The sequence below is a fragment of the Apodemus sylvaticus genome, chromosome 6 (genome assembly GCF_947179515.1).
Source record: "Apodemus sylvaticus chromosome 6, mApoSyl1.1, whole genome shotgun sequence".
NCBI lineage: Eukaryota > Metazoa > Chordata > Mammalia > Rodentia > Muridae > Apodemus > Apodemus sylvaticus.
Window position 1 is genome coordinate 65,626,654 of NC_067477.1, and position 14,125 is coordinate 65,640,778.

Below are 14,125 nucleotides of genomic sequence, written 5' to 3' on the forward strand. Positions count from 1 at the left end.
CCAGGAAACGATGAGAAGACAAAACCTAAGGAAAATAGATAAAGAAGAGAACAAAGATTCCCAACTTAAAGGACCAGTAAATATCTTCAATAAAATTATAAAAGAAAACTTCCCTAACCTGAAAAAAAAGATGTCCATGAAAATACAAGAAGCCTACAGTACTCCAAATAGAAAAGACTAGAATTTCACCCTGCCCCATAATAATCAAAACACCAAATAAACAAAACAAAGAATATTAAAAGCAGTAAGGGAAAAAGGTCAAGTAACATATAAAGGTAGACCTATCAGAATTACACCAGACTACTTACCAGAGACTATAAAAGCTAGAATATCTTGGGCAGATGTCATACGGACCCTAAGAGAACAAAATTGTCAGCCCAGGCTACTATACCCAGCAAAACTCTCAATTAGCATAGATGGAGAAACCAAGATATTCTATGACAAAACCAAATTTACACAGTATGTTTCCACAAATCCAGCCATACAAAGAATAATAGATGGAAAGCATCAACACAAAGAGGGAAACTACACCCTTAAAAAAGCAAGAAACTACTCTTCTTTCAACAAACCTAAAAGAAGATAGCCACACAAACAAAATTCCACCTCTAACAACAAAAATAACAGGAAGCAACACTCACTTTACCTTAATAACTCTTAACATTAATGGATTCAATTCCCCAATAAAAAGATATTGACTAACGGACAGGATACCAAAACAGGACACAGCATGTTACTGCATACAGGAAATGCACCTCAGTGACACAGACACTACCTCAGAGTAAAAGGCTGGAAAAAATTTTCCAAGCAAATGGTCCAAAGAAACATTAGCCATTCTAGGATTGAATAAAATCAACTTTCAAGCAAAAATTATCTAAAAAGATAAGGAAGAAAACATCATACACCTCAAAGGAAAAATCTACCAATAAAAAAAAAAAGAAAAGAAAATAGAAGCAATCTTTTTTTTTTTTTTTTTTTTTTTTTTTTTGGTCTTCCAACCAAAAAAAGCCCAGGACCAGATAGGTTCAATGCACAGTTCTATCAGATCTTCAAAAAAGACCTAATACAAAGACTTGCTTAATTACTCCACAAAATAGAAACAGAAGGAACACTACCCAACTCATTCTATAAAGCAAAAATTATCCTTAAATCGAATCCACACAAAGACCTAACAAAAAAGAGAACTTCAGGCCAATTACCCTTATGAATATCAATGCTAAAATATTCATTAAAATTCTCACAAAAGGAATCTGAGAGCACATCAAAACAATATTCCATAATGATCAAGTAGGCTTCGTCCCAGGGATGCAGTAATGGTTCAATACACAGAAATCCATCAACGTAATCCACTATATAAACAAACTCAAACAAAAAACCACATGATCATTTCATTAGATGCTGAGAAAGCATTTGACAAAATTCAACACCTCTTCATGGTAAAAGACATGGAAACATAAGGAATTCAAGGCCCACATCTAAACATAATAAAAGCATTATAAAGCAAACCAGTAGCCAACATCAAACTAAATGTAGAGAAACTTGAAGCAATCCCAGTAGAATAAGGAACTAGACAAGGCTGCCCATTCTCTCCCTACCTATTCAATATCGTGCTTGAAGTGCTAACCAGAGCAATTAGACAACAAAAAGAGGTCAAAGGGATACAAATTGGAAAGAAGTCAAAATACTACTATTTGCAGATGATATGAGAGTATACTTAAGTAACCCCAAAAATTCCACCAGAGAACTCCTAAACCTGATAAACAACTTAAGCAAAGTGGCTGGATATAAAATTAACTCAAACGAAGTATCCTTCATCAGTATCCTTCCTCTACTCAAAGGATAAACAGGCTGAGAAAGGAATTAGTGAAAAAACACCCTTCACAATAGTCACAAATAATATAAAATACCTTGGTATGACTCTAACCAAGTAAAAGGTCTGCATGAAAAGGACTTCAAGTCTCTACAGAAAGAAATCAAAGAACTCAGAAGATGGAAAGATCTCCCATACTCATGGATTGGTAAGATTAATATAGTAAAAACAGCCATCTTGCCAAAAGCAATCTACAGATCCAATGCAATTCCTATCAAAATTCTAACTCAATTCTTCACAGAGTAAGAAAGGGCAATTTGCAAATTCATTTGGAATAACAAAAAACCCAAGATAGCGGAAACTATTCTCAACAATAAAAGAACTTCTGGGGGAATCACCATCCCTGACCTCAAGCTATACTATAGAGCAGTAGTGATAAAAACTCTTATGAGAGACAGGTAGGAAGATCAATGAAATAGAAATGAAGACTCAGAAATGCACCCACATATCTATGGTCACTTGATATTTGACAAAAGAGCTAAAACAATCCAGTGGGAAAAAGACAGCATTTCTAAAAAATGGTGCTGGTACAACTGGAGAGCAGCATGTAGAAGAATGCAAATCAGTCCATTTGTATCTCCTTGTACAAAGCACAAGTCCAAGTGGATCATACATAAAACCTCCACATAAAACCAGATACACTGAAACTAATGGAAGAGAAAGTGCGGAAGAGTCTCAAACACATGGGCACAGGGAAAATTTCCTGAACAGAACACCAATGGCTTATGCTCTAAGATCAACACTCGACAAATGGGACCTCATAAAATTACAAAGCTTCTGTAAGGAAAAGGACACTGCCAATAGGATAAAATGGCAACCAACATTTTATATATAAAAATATATAATATAGATATCTATATCTAACAGAGGGCTAATATCCAGTACATACAAAGAACTCAAGAAGTTAGACTCCAGAGAATCAAATAACCCTATTTAAAAATGGGGTACAGAGTTAAAGAATTTTCGACTGAGGAATATTGAATGGCAGAGAAGCACCTAAAGAAAATTTCAGCATCTTTAGTTATCAGGGAAATGCAAATCAAAACACTGAGATTCCACTTCACACCAGTCAGAATGGCTAAGATTAAAAACTCAGGTGACAGCAGATGCTGGCGAGGATGTGGAGAAAGAGGAACACTTCTCCATTGTTGGTGGGATTGCAACCTGGTAAAACCACTCTGGAAATCAGTCTGGCAGTTCCTCAGAAAAGTGGACATAGTACTACCTGTGAACCTAGCTATACCACCCCTGGGTATATACCCAAAAGATGCTCCAACATATAACAAGGACACATGCTCCACTATGTTCATAGCAGTCTTATTTATAATAGCAAGAAGCTGAAAACAACCCAGATGTCCTTCAACAGAGAAATGGATAGAGAAAATGTGGTACATTTACACAATGGAGTACTACTCAGCTATTAAAAACAATTAATTCATAAAATTCTTAGGCAAAGGAATGCAACTACCCAATCACAAAAGAACACACGTGGTATGCATTCACTGATAAGTGGAATTAGCCCAGAATCAAAGAATACCCAAGATATAATTCACAGACCACATGAAGTTCAAGAAGAAAGAAGACCAAAGTGTGGATGCTTTGGTCCTTCTTAGAAGGGAGAACAAAATACTCATGAGAGCAAATATGGAGACAAAATACAGAGCAGAAACTGAAGGAAAGACCATCCAGAGACTGCCCCACCTGGGGATCCATCCCATATTCAGTCACCAAAACCAGACACTATTGTGGATAACAACAAGTGCTTGCTGACAGAAACCTGATATAGCTGTCTCCTAAGAGGCTCTGCCAGACCCTAACCAATACAGAGGTGGATGCATGCATCCAACCATTGGCCTGAGCACAAGGTCCCCAATGGAGGAGTTACAGAAAGGACTGAAGGAACTGAAGGAGTTTGCAACCCCATAGAAAGAACAACAATATCAACCAACCAGATCACCCCCCCCCAGAGCTCCCAGGAACTGAACCAGCAACCAAGGGGTACACATGGAGGGAGCCATGGTTCTAGCCACATATACAGCAGAGGATGGCCTTGTCGGGCATCAATGGGAGAAGAGACCCTTGGTCCTGTGAAGGCTAGATGCCCCGGTGTAGGGGAATGTGAGTGTGAGGAGGAAGGAGTGGGTGGTGGGTGGGGAAGCACCCTCATAGGTGCAGAGGAGGCATGGGATAGGGGGGCATCTGGGGATAGGGACTTGGGAAAGGGGATATAACATTTGAAATATAAATAAAGAAAATATCCAATATAAAATATAATAAAAAGAAAGAAAGAAAAGCTCAGTTACCATGGCCACATATGTAGCAGATGATAATTTGTTTTTACTTATTTACTTTTCATTCTGCTCATTGCTCCCCATTTCCCTTCTCCTGGGGGAGAGGGGTTGGGTATCCCTCCACCCCAGTATATCACGTCTCTGTAAGGTTAGTTACATCTTCTCCCACTGAGGCTACAGAAGAGCATATCTCACAGACAGCCCTTAGCTTTTGGGGTAGTCGCCACTCCAGTTGTTCAGGACTCATGTGAAGGCCAATCTGCACATCTGCTGCATGTGACAAAGAAGGCCTGGGTCCAGCCCATGCATGCTCTGTGCTTGGTGGCTCATTCTCTGAGAGCCCAAGGATCCAGGTCAGCTGACTGCTGGTCTTCCTGTGACTTGTTATCCCCTTCAGGACCCACAATCATATAGGATGAATTTTAAAGATTGGTAAAATTATGTTCTCCATTTCTGGCTAACTTTGCAATCTACCATAACAAATTGTGTTTTTAAAAATAAGGATGCACAGAATTCACTTTCTAGAAAAACATACTGAACAATTTGTTCCAGAACCAACAATAAACATTCTTTTCTGCCATTTTTAGTATTTCTTTTTATATTAGGATATCTCATATACACATAATTGTATATGAGATACATATTACACATAATGTAAGTGAAATACACATACAATATACTATAGACATACTTATCCTATATGATTTCACAACGTATGTCATTTAAAGAAAAGTCTACAAATTTCATTTTTGCAAGAAGGAACTGAAAGAAAATGTCTTAGTTGAATGTATGTATTTTTACTCAAATCTTAGATTTAACAATTAAGAAATGTTTAAGTTATTAATAGTCTAGTGCATATGATAAATAAGATAGATATACTCTGTCACTTTTGGCAAGCATCTTTCTCACTGTCTTATTCATTGTTCTGTTGGTGTGAAGAGATATCATGACCTTGGACACTTTTGTATAGGAAAGCATTTAATTGGGGTATGCTTTCAGTTTTAGAGTCTTAGTCTATTATCATCATGGTAGGAAGCATGGTGGCAGGACAGCATGGTCTCAGAAAATTAGCTAAGAGCTACATCCTGATTCAAAGCCAAGAGACTGGGCCTGGTGTGGGCTTTCCTCCCCCCCCCCCCTTCTTGATCTGGTCCCGCTCTCTCCAGCCCAAAGATTTATTTATTTATTATATGTAAGTACACTGTAGCTGTCTTCACACACACCAAAGGAAGGCATCAGATCTCATTACAGATGGTTTTGAGCCACTATGTGGTTGCTAGGATTTGAACTCAGGACCTTCAGAAGACTAGTCAGTGCTCTTAACAACTAAGCCATCTCTCCAGCCCTGGTGTGGGCTTAATACCTCAAAGCCTACCCCTAGTGAAGCACATCTTCCAAAAAGGCCACACCTCCTAATCCTTCTCAAATAGCACCACTCCCTAATGACTAAGCATTTAAATATATAAATCCACGGGAACCGTTCTTACTCAAACCACTACACTCACTAAGCTACTCAGAAGCTATACCTTAATTACTTAAAGTGCAATTCATCAAGTTTATTATCTGTTCATCTCATAACTTTATAAAATACTATATATTTTATTTTAAAGGACATCCCCATTATAAATGGTTCCTTTTTATAGTCCCATATATTTCTTAAATATATATAATAATTAACTAATAAAGTTAATGACTTTTAGAAAGGAATCATAAATATATATATATATATGATAGATAGATAGATAGATAGATAGAGTAATAGATAGAGTGATAGATAGATAGATAGATAGATAGATAGATAGATAGAGACTATACAGTTCTGCTCCAAAATTTCAAAACCTTTTATCAATTGATAGCTATTAAGCTTATACAAAAAAACAACAACAAATCTAAGCAACAAACATTCTATAACTTATTGCAACGGTTATAAAAACTACATGTGGTAACTCATTCAGGAGGCTGATGCAGAACTGACATGTGTTCAAGATCAATACGTTCTACTATAACCAACGCTACAGAGTGGGGCCCTGTCACCAGAAAGTTAATAATGATAAAGAAACGTCCATAAACAAACACACATACACACACTACTATTTATTAATCAAGACAGTTTTAAAAGGATCATCTTTTAGGCAGTGCCTCTAGACACCTGCAGGCTATGACATTGTGATTCATATTCAAGAATCTTTATAAAGACTTTACTGCTGACACATGAGTCAAGATGAGAGCCTTTGGAAAGAGACCAATGACTCTACTTCAGCATATTGTCAGAAAGATAGCAGCAGAGAACCAAAATCTGTCCAATGTAAATGTTAATACATTACTTTTTAAGATTATAAGCAAGCTTGTCTTGGGCCTAGTCTTTTTACCCATGCATGGAACTTTCTCCAAAATTCACCACATATTAGGATATAAATAAAAACTCAACAAATTTAATAAAACTGAAATTACAAACATTTTAGAACTGAATGGAAATTAAAATATAACACACCCAATCATAGCGGACATAATTAAGACAGTTATAAGAGTCAAGTTCATAGCATTAAGTACCTACATCAAAAATCAGAAGATCGCTGGGCAGTGGTGGCACACGTCTGTAATCCCAGCACTCTGAGAGGCAGAGGCAGGCAGATTTCTGAGTTCGAGGCCAGCCTGGTCTACAGAGTGAGTTCCAGGACAGCCAGGGCTATACAGAGAAACCCTGTCTTGAAAATACCAAAAATCCAAAAAAAAAAAAAAAAATCAGAAGATCTCATACTAATCGTAATGACACATTTGAAAGCTCTAATGAAACAAGAAGAAATAATACCCCATGAAAATAGGTGGGAAGAAATAATCAAACTAACCCTTAAACCAATAAAATACAAACAAAAACAAAGAATCAAAGAAAGAAGAGCTTACAACAAACACTGAAGAAATTCTGGAAATAATAAAGACATGTTGGATATGTGTAATCCGCCAAACTGGAAATCTGTTAAAAGAAATGGATGGGGCCGGGCGGTGGTGGTGTCCGCCTTTAATCCCAGAACTTGGGAGGTGAACTTCTGAGTTTGAGGCCAGGCTAGTCTACAGAGTGAATTCCAGCACAGCCAGAGCTACACAGATACACAAAGAAACCCTGTCTCGAAAAACCAAAAAAAGAAAAAAAAAAAAAAAAGAAAAAGAAATGGATGAAGTCTTTGATATATACAACAACTAAAGTTACAACACGATGAAACACTAATCCTGAGTAACTCTGACCACAAAGGACAAACAGTCCATGTTTTCTCATATATATGGATGCTAACTTATAAGCTTTAGGAATGTGTGTTTCAATCAGATTAACAACAGGGGTGAGGTTCCTAGTTAAGGATCAGGTGGGAAAGAAGGAGAATTAGAAGACAGTGTTATGAGGAGATAAGCAGTAAACTAGAACAGGAGGATTAATAGGGAAGAAAGCAGTAGAGCAAAGTAAAGCAGGGAATATGAGCAGGACAACTAACACTAAAGGCCTTCTGAAATGGAATCCCTCCACTGTAGAAGCTTCCAAATATATATGTGAATGAAAGGAATATAGTGGGCGACAATGCCCCAACAAGACATCAATGCTGTCAATGAAAACTCTCAGGTTTAGGAGCTTGCTGAATAGCTGGCCAAAGGGGTCTCATAGACCCACTTCCCTAAACTGCACAGTACAACCAAGGCTACATTGCCAAGGCTACTGGTTACTCTTTACAACCAGTAAATGATGGATGATAAGGTCTTATTTCTGAAGACACCACTTACTTATGTCACTGAACATAGAGGAATTGAGCTGGTACCTACTTGAAGTCTCAGCCCTGTTTGTTGTCTAGTGTCCATGATGCAAGGTGCTCTGCATCCTACTAGAGGAGATGAGTAATCGACAATATTGTCCAGCTACAATCCTCCAACAACAACATTCCTGTAAGACATTCTGATATAACAGTGCTCCATATCATGGCACTCGTACCTGAAACCACTAAAGTGGCCAGAACCTCAGATAGGTCATGGCCCCTAGGAAAAAACCTACTACTATTATTCTACTATAGGAACATAACGATAAAGTGGCATATTGTGGTGCCCATGTATCAGAATATTACCCAACTCATCAGAGAAGCTTCCTTTTGCACTGTAATTAACACAGAGATCCACCAACTGGACAACATGGAGAGAGTAATAAGTTTGAGGGCACTCAGCCCAAAATGGGATGTCTTCAAACCCATCTTCTCAAAGCTCTGGAAGCTATGAACAAAAAGAAGCAGAAAGATTCTAAGAGCCAGGAGTAGTGGATGACTCCAAGGACTCCAAAGAAACAGCGTCTTCCAAATACAAAAGGAGAGATTCACACATATACTCAGAGAAACTGACAGCATACACAAGATTTACACAGATGCAAACCAACAAAACTCCCAGCACTGAGAATGAATGTGGGTATCACACCAATTTGCAATTGATATTATATCGCAATAAAAAAAACATTTTTTTCTTTATTGGTATGTCACTGGGTATATCAACTATACTCCAGCGCTGGCCTCATGCCCAGAAATAGATGGCCAACAATAGACTCATGGGGTTTTTTTTTTTTTGTGGTTGTTGTTGTCTTTATTCCTGTTTAAATGTATATATGTATGTATGTATATGTGTGTACACATACATATATATGTGCATATACATGTATAAAGACACACTATATATGTGTATATATACATATACATATATAGTGTGTGTGTTTATATGTGTGCACATACATGCTTTTTGTTCAGTTTGGTATTTGGAGAGAATATTTTTTTTCCCCTAGAGGGAGAGAGAGAAAAAGAGAGTGAGAGAGAGAGGGGGAGAAAGAGAGAAGGGGGAGGAGAGAGGGGGAAGAGAGAGAGAGAGAGAGAGAGAGGGAGGGAGGGAGAAAGGGAGGGAGGGAGGGAGAGAGAGAGAGAACATGAAAGCATGATGCTGGGTAGATAGCGAGGTAGGGACTCTGAAAGGAATTAGGAAGGAAGGTTATAATCAAAATATAAGAAAAATACATAAGGAAGTTTTATGGCATTTCCTACTGAATCTTCTCGCATGTTCTCTCTGTGTAGTGATGCCACTGTTCCTGAAGTAACTCGTTAGCTGTAACAGTAAGAAGCAAAGTACAACGGAGATGTAAATTACTGTGCAAACCTGTGCTAACTGTTCTCTCAGATGTTGTTCAACTCAGAACTCATGTGGGAAAAGCAGTAAGCTCCTATACAAGGTCATGACAGAGCTACAGGGTCCAGGGCAAAAACTTCTAATGCATGTAAGGCCCAGAGAGAACATTGAAGCGGCTGCGGCAAGTCAACAAACGTGGAACCCAGGAAGTACGCAGATATTTTAGAAAGCGACATATTCCAGACAAAAAGTATGCTCATCTAGATAGAAGTCTTTCAGCTTTCACTGACCAGGCTGAAAGCTATCCTAGCTAAAATCTGAAAATGTTCCATTACAGATACAATCCTCAAAGACTATAGAATTCTCTGGTTTTCAGGAAAATGTCAATTAAAATACTGGGTAAAGATAAAATAACTTAACAAACTTCAGTGATCAAATGTTAGGAATAGGCCAGGCAATGGCGGTGCTTTAATCCATCCCAGCGCTCAGGAGGCAGAAGCAAGAGCCTGAGAGCTCTAGGCCTGCCTGGTCTACACAGCGAGTTATAGGACAACTAAAGCTATACAGAGAAACCCTGTCTCAAAATAACAACAACAACCAAAAATAGTTTGCCCCCCAACAACTTGAAAGTTCTCAAAATGCACCACTATAACATTCAACAACAAATGACTAATACAAAAGACTTAACAAATATTTCTATGATGACGATATATGCTTAGTAAGACAGAAGGTACGTTAAAAACATGTTCACCTTGCCAGCTATTAGGGAAAACCAAACAAAAATTATAAGACATTGCTCATACACAAATGATGACTGATATTAAAAAGCAAAACACAACCACCAGGCGGTGGTGGCACCCGCCTGTAATCCCAGCACTCTGGGACACAGAGGCAGGCGGATTTCTGAGTTCGAGGCCAGCCTGGTCTACAGAGTGAGTTCCAGGACAGCCAGGGCTACACAAAGAAACCCTGTCTTGAAAAAAACAAAAAAAAACCCAAACCAAAACAAACCAAAACAAAACACAAAACAACAAAAAACAAATATTTGCAAGAACTGGGAGAAAATAAACTTATATGCTGTTGACAAAAATATAAAATCACACAAAGAGCCAAATAATATTGTGAGTCTGCTTATATGAGATACTTCAAAAGGAAAATATTGTTTATAGACGTTTTTAGACTAGATGTTAGTAAGGACTTAGAGAACAGAAAATTGGGGAAATACTATAAATGGACACAAAGTTTTTTATTTGGGATGATGAGAAATTTTGGAAGTAGACGGTGGCTAATGTTAATGAACTTAAAATTGTTTTCATGCTGTTTTCTAATACAGTGAGAATGGGACTTTACCTGAAATTAATGAACAGTTTCTAAGTATAACTTAGGTATACACTGAGTAGTACAGACAGACAGAAACTTAAAAATGGTCTCAGACCTATAGTTTCCAAAATGTGTACAAAGGATATACCCAATGAAGCAAAGTTCATCTTTTAAATTTTCACGGGAAACAGCGACACCTATCGAGCACTGCATGAACTACTTCAATTATTCACTCCAGCTCTAACTCCTTGCCTTGTAGCTATTTCACACCTTTTCAAACCTGTTTGTGGTTGCTACTGGAATAAAAAGCAAGTAACATAAAGCTCTCCCATGTCCTGCAGAGCTCATGTGGCAAAGTGCTTGCCTTAAAAACATGAGGACCTAAGTTTAATTTCCAGACCCCATAAAAAGCTGCTACTCTCTGGCAGCAGGAGTCTGCATTCCCAGAACGGGGAGGTCCAGACAGGAAGGCCCCTGAGACAGGCTGGTCAGGCTGTCTGGCTTAACTGGTGATCTTCAGGCCAATGAATCTATGATGAGGTCGATGGTATATCTAAGGGTGACATTCAAGGTTGTCCTCTGGCTTTCACACACTCCCACTCCTGCATACACACACACACATCTAATTACTGCATAAAAATCACTCATGAAGAAAAGATGAAAGCAGCCGAGAAGCAGCAAAAAAAAAAAAAAAAAAAAAAAAAAAAAAAAAAACTACAAAATCATCATGATAAAGAGTTTAGGAACCACTCCTGGGCATATACCCAGAGGATTCCCCAGCATGTAATAAGGATACATGCTCCACTATGTTCATAGCAGCCATATTTATAATAGCCAGAAGTTGGAAAGAACCGAAGTATCCCTCAACAGAAGAATGGATGCAAAAAATATGGTATATATACACAATGGAGTACTATTCAGCCATTAGAAACAATGAATTCATGAAATTCTTAGGCAAATGGATGGAGCTGGAGAACATCATACTAAGTGAGGTAACCCAGTCTCAAAAGATGAATCATGGTATGCACTCACTAATAAGTGGATATTAACCTAGAAAACTGGAATACCCAAAACATAATCCACACATCAAATGAGGTACAAGAAGAACGGAGGAGTGGCCCCTTGTTCTGGAAAGACTCAGTGAAGCAGTATAGAACAAAATCAGAACAGGGAAGTGGGAAGGGTTGGGTGGGAGAACAGGGGGAGGGAAGGGGGCTTATGGGACTTTCGGGGAGTGGGGGGCTAGAAAAGGGGAAATCATTTGAAATGTAAATAAAAAATATATCGAATAAAAAAAAGAAAAAAAGAAGACGAAAAAGAGTTTAGGAACTAGAGTTTTAAAAAATCAGCCAGTGTAGAGACAGGCATTCAGAATGTTTCCCTCCAAAGCAAAGACTCAAACAAAACAATAACAAGGAGCTGTTTCACTCGAGTGCTTAAAAGAAAACCAAAATGCAGATGGTCTTAATTACACAGCATCTTCTGTCTGATATGTACATCAAACCATCACTTATCAAAGAAATGCAAAAAAACCATTGTATCATCTCAGTCAGAAATGGTTACTATCAATAAGACAAAAATTATAGATGCTAAAGGAAATTTAGAGAAAGGGAATTTTATATGCTGTTCAAAAAACAAATTAGTACTACTTTCTCATATAGCTAAAGAAAACAAAATCAGATTTGTGAGGTATCTGCACCCTGACATGTATTATACAGCCCTATTCTTTTTTTTTTCTTTTTATTGGATATTTTCTTTATTTACATTTCAAATGTTTCCCCCTTTCCAGGTCTCCCCTTTGGAAACTCCTTACCCCATCCCCCTCCCCTGCCTCTAAAGGGTGCTCCCCCACCTCCCCATTCCAGTCCTCCCTCCCTGGCATTCCCCAACATTGGGGCATCAAACACCACCCTCAGGCCCAAGGGCCTCTCCTCCCACTAATGACCAACAAGGCCATCCTCTGCCATATATGTGGCCAGTGCCATGGGTCACTCCATGTGTGTTCTTTGGATGGTGGCCAGTGCCCTGGAGCTCCTATTTTTAACACCAACAGAAAAACAAACTAGGTGCTTCCCACTGGATGAATGTATAAAGACTCGGTGATAAACACCTGGCTAGCTTTGTAGCTATAATGTAAATATTTACAAATAAAGAAATACACTATATATCTTGTATATATAATAAAATTATTCATCCATAACATAGAATAAAATTTAGTCATTTGGACCATCATTGGTGGAATTAAATTAAGTGAAATTAAGTCAGTCACAAAAAGACAAAAATGCATGTGTTCCTATGTATATGTGAAAGCTAAAGTTCTTGAAGAATTAGAAATTAAAGCATTCCGCCAGGCGGTGGTGGTACACGCCTTTAATCCCAGCACTTGGGAGGCAGAGGCAGGCAGATTTCTGAGTTCAAGGCCAGTCTGGTCTACAGAGTGAGTTCCAGGACAGCCAGGGCTACACAGAGAAACCCTATTGCGGGGGGGAAGGGGGGGGGGAAGGAAAAAAGAAAAGAAAAGACAAGAAAAGAAAAGAGAAAAGAAAAAGAAATTGAAGCACTTACCAGAACCTAGAAAAACATTAAAAGAAAGAAAAGAGAAAATTTCTAAGAGGTGAAGTAAAGTGCTACACAGGGCTACACAGAGAAACCCTGTTGCGGGGGGAAGGGGGGGGAAGGAAAAAAGAAAAGAAAAGACAAGAAAAGAAAAGAGAAAAGAAAAAGAAACTGAAGCACTTACCAGAACCTAGAAAAACATTAAAAGAAAGAAAAGAGAAAATTTCTAAGAGGTGAAGTAAAGTGGTACATCTGGATAGGAAGATTAACTTCAGTGTTCTACCGCAGAGTGGAATAACGAGAACTGATAATGAATATTTCAAAATAGCTAATGAAGACAGTTTCGATGCCCTAACAACACATGTCTGCTGTGATGCATGCACCACTTATTCTGCTCCGCTCCTCACTCGTCACACTTGTACTGGAATATGACACTGTACACCACAGACAGATGCAGTCACAGCATTTCAGTCACAAAGAAAGAAGGCTTGCAACCCAGAATCTCTTATTAATGTCATCTACCTGTACATATTTCTTATGACTGTGTACATATAGAAGGGGCAAAGAAATAAAATATTATGAAACATTGACCAATATATTCTTTATTTACATCTGTCATGGTCTTGCTGAAAACTGGCATGAACAATTAAAACACTTCTTATTCAAAATAATGGGAGAAAATAACATTCAAGACTAACTCCATTTGTCCAAAGTTTAAATACGGGAGGAATTAAAATGACTTTCCTGGAAAGACTTCTATGACACAAAAGTGGCAATGAGACAATTCACAACTGTCACTTTCCAACCTCGTAAGCCTTTGTTTCCTTTCGCCAGGCCATGCTGTATATTAGGATCTGTAGCACTACTAGCAGAAGGAGATGTTCTTGTACATGCTATATCACTGCAACTTGCTACATGTACTCAACTCTGAAATGTGCTGGCTAACATTTTGCTGATA

The 14,125-nt window shown here is 38.2% G+C and overlaps 1 protein-coding gene across 2 annotated transcripts in view; it reads right to left on the minus strand.

Annotated features, from left to right (window-relative positions):
- Mipol1 (mirror-image polydactyly 1) overlaps positions 1–14,125 on the minus strand; it is a 272,162-nt gene that overhangs the window by 229,871 nt on the left and 28,166 nt on the right. The window lies entirely within an intron of this gene.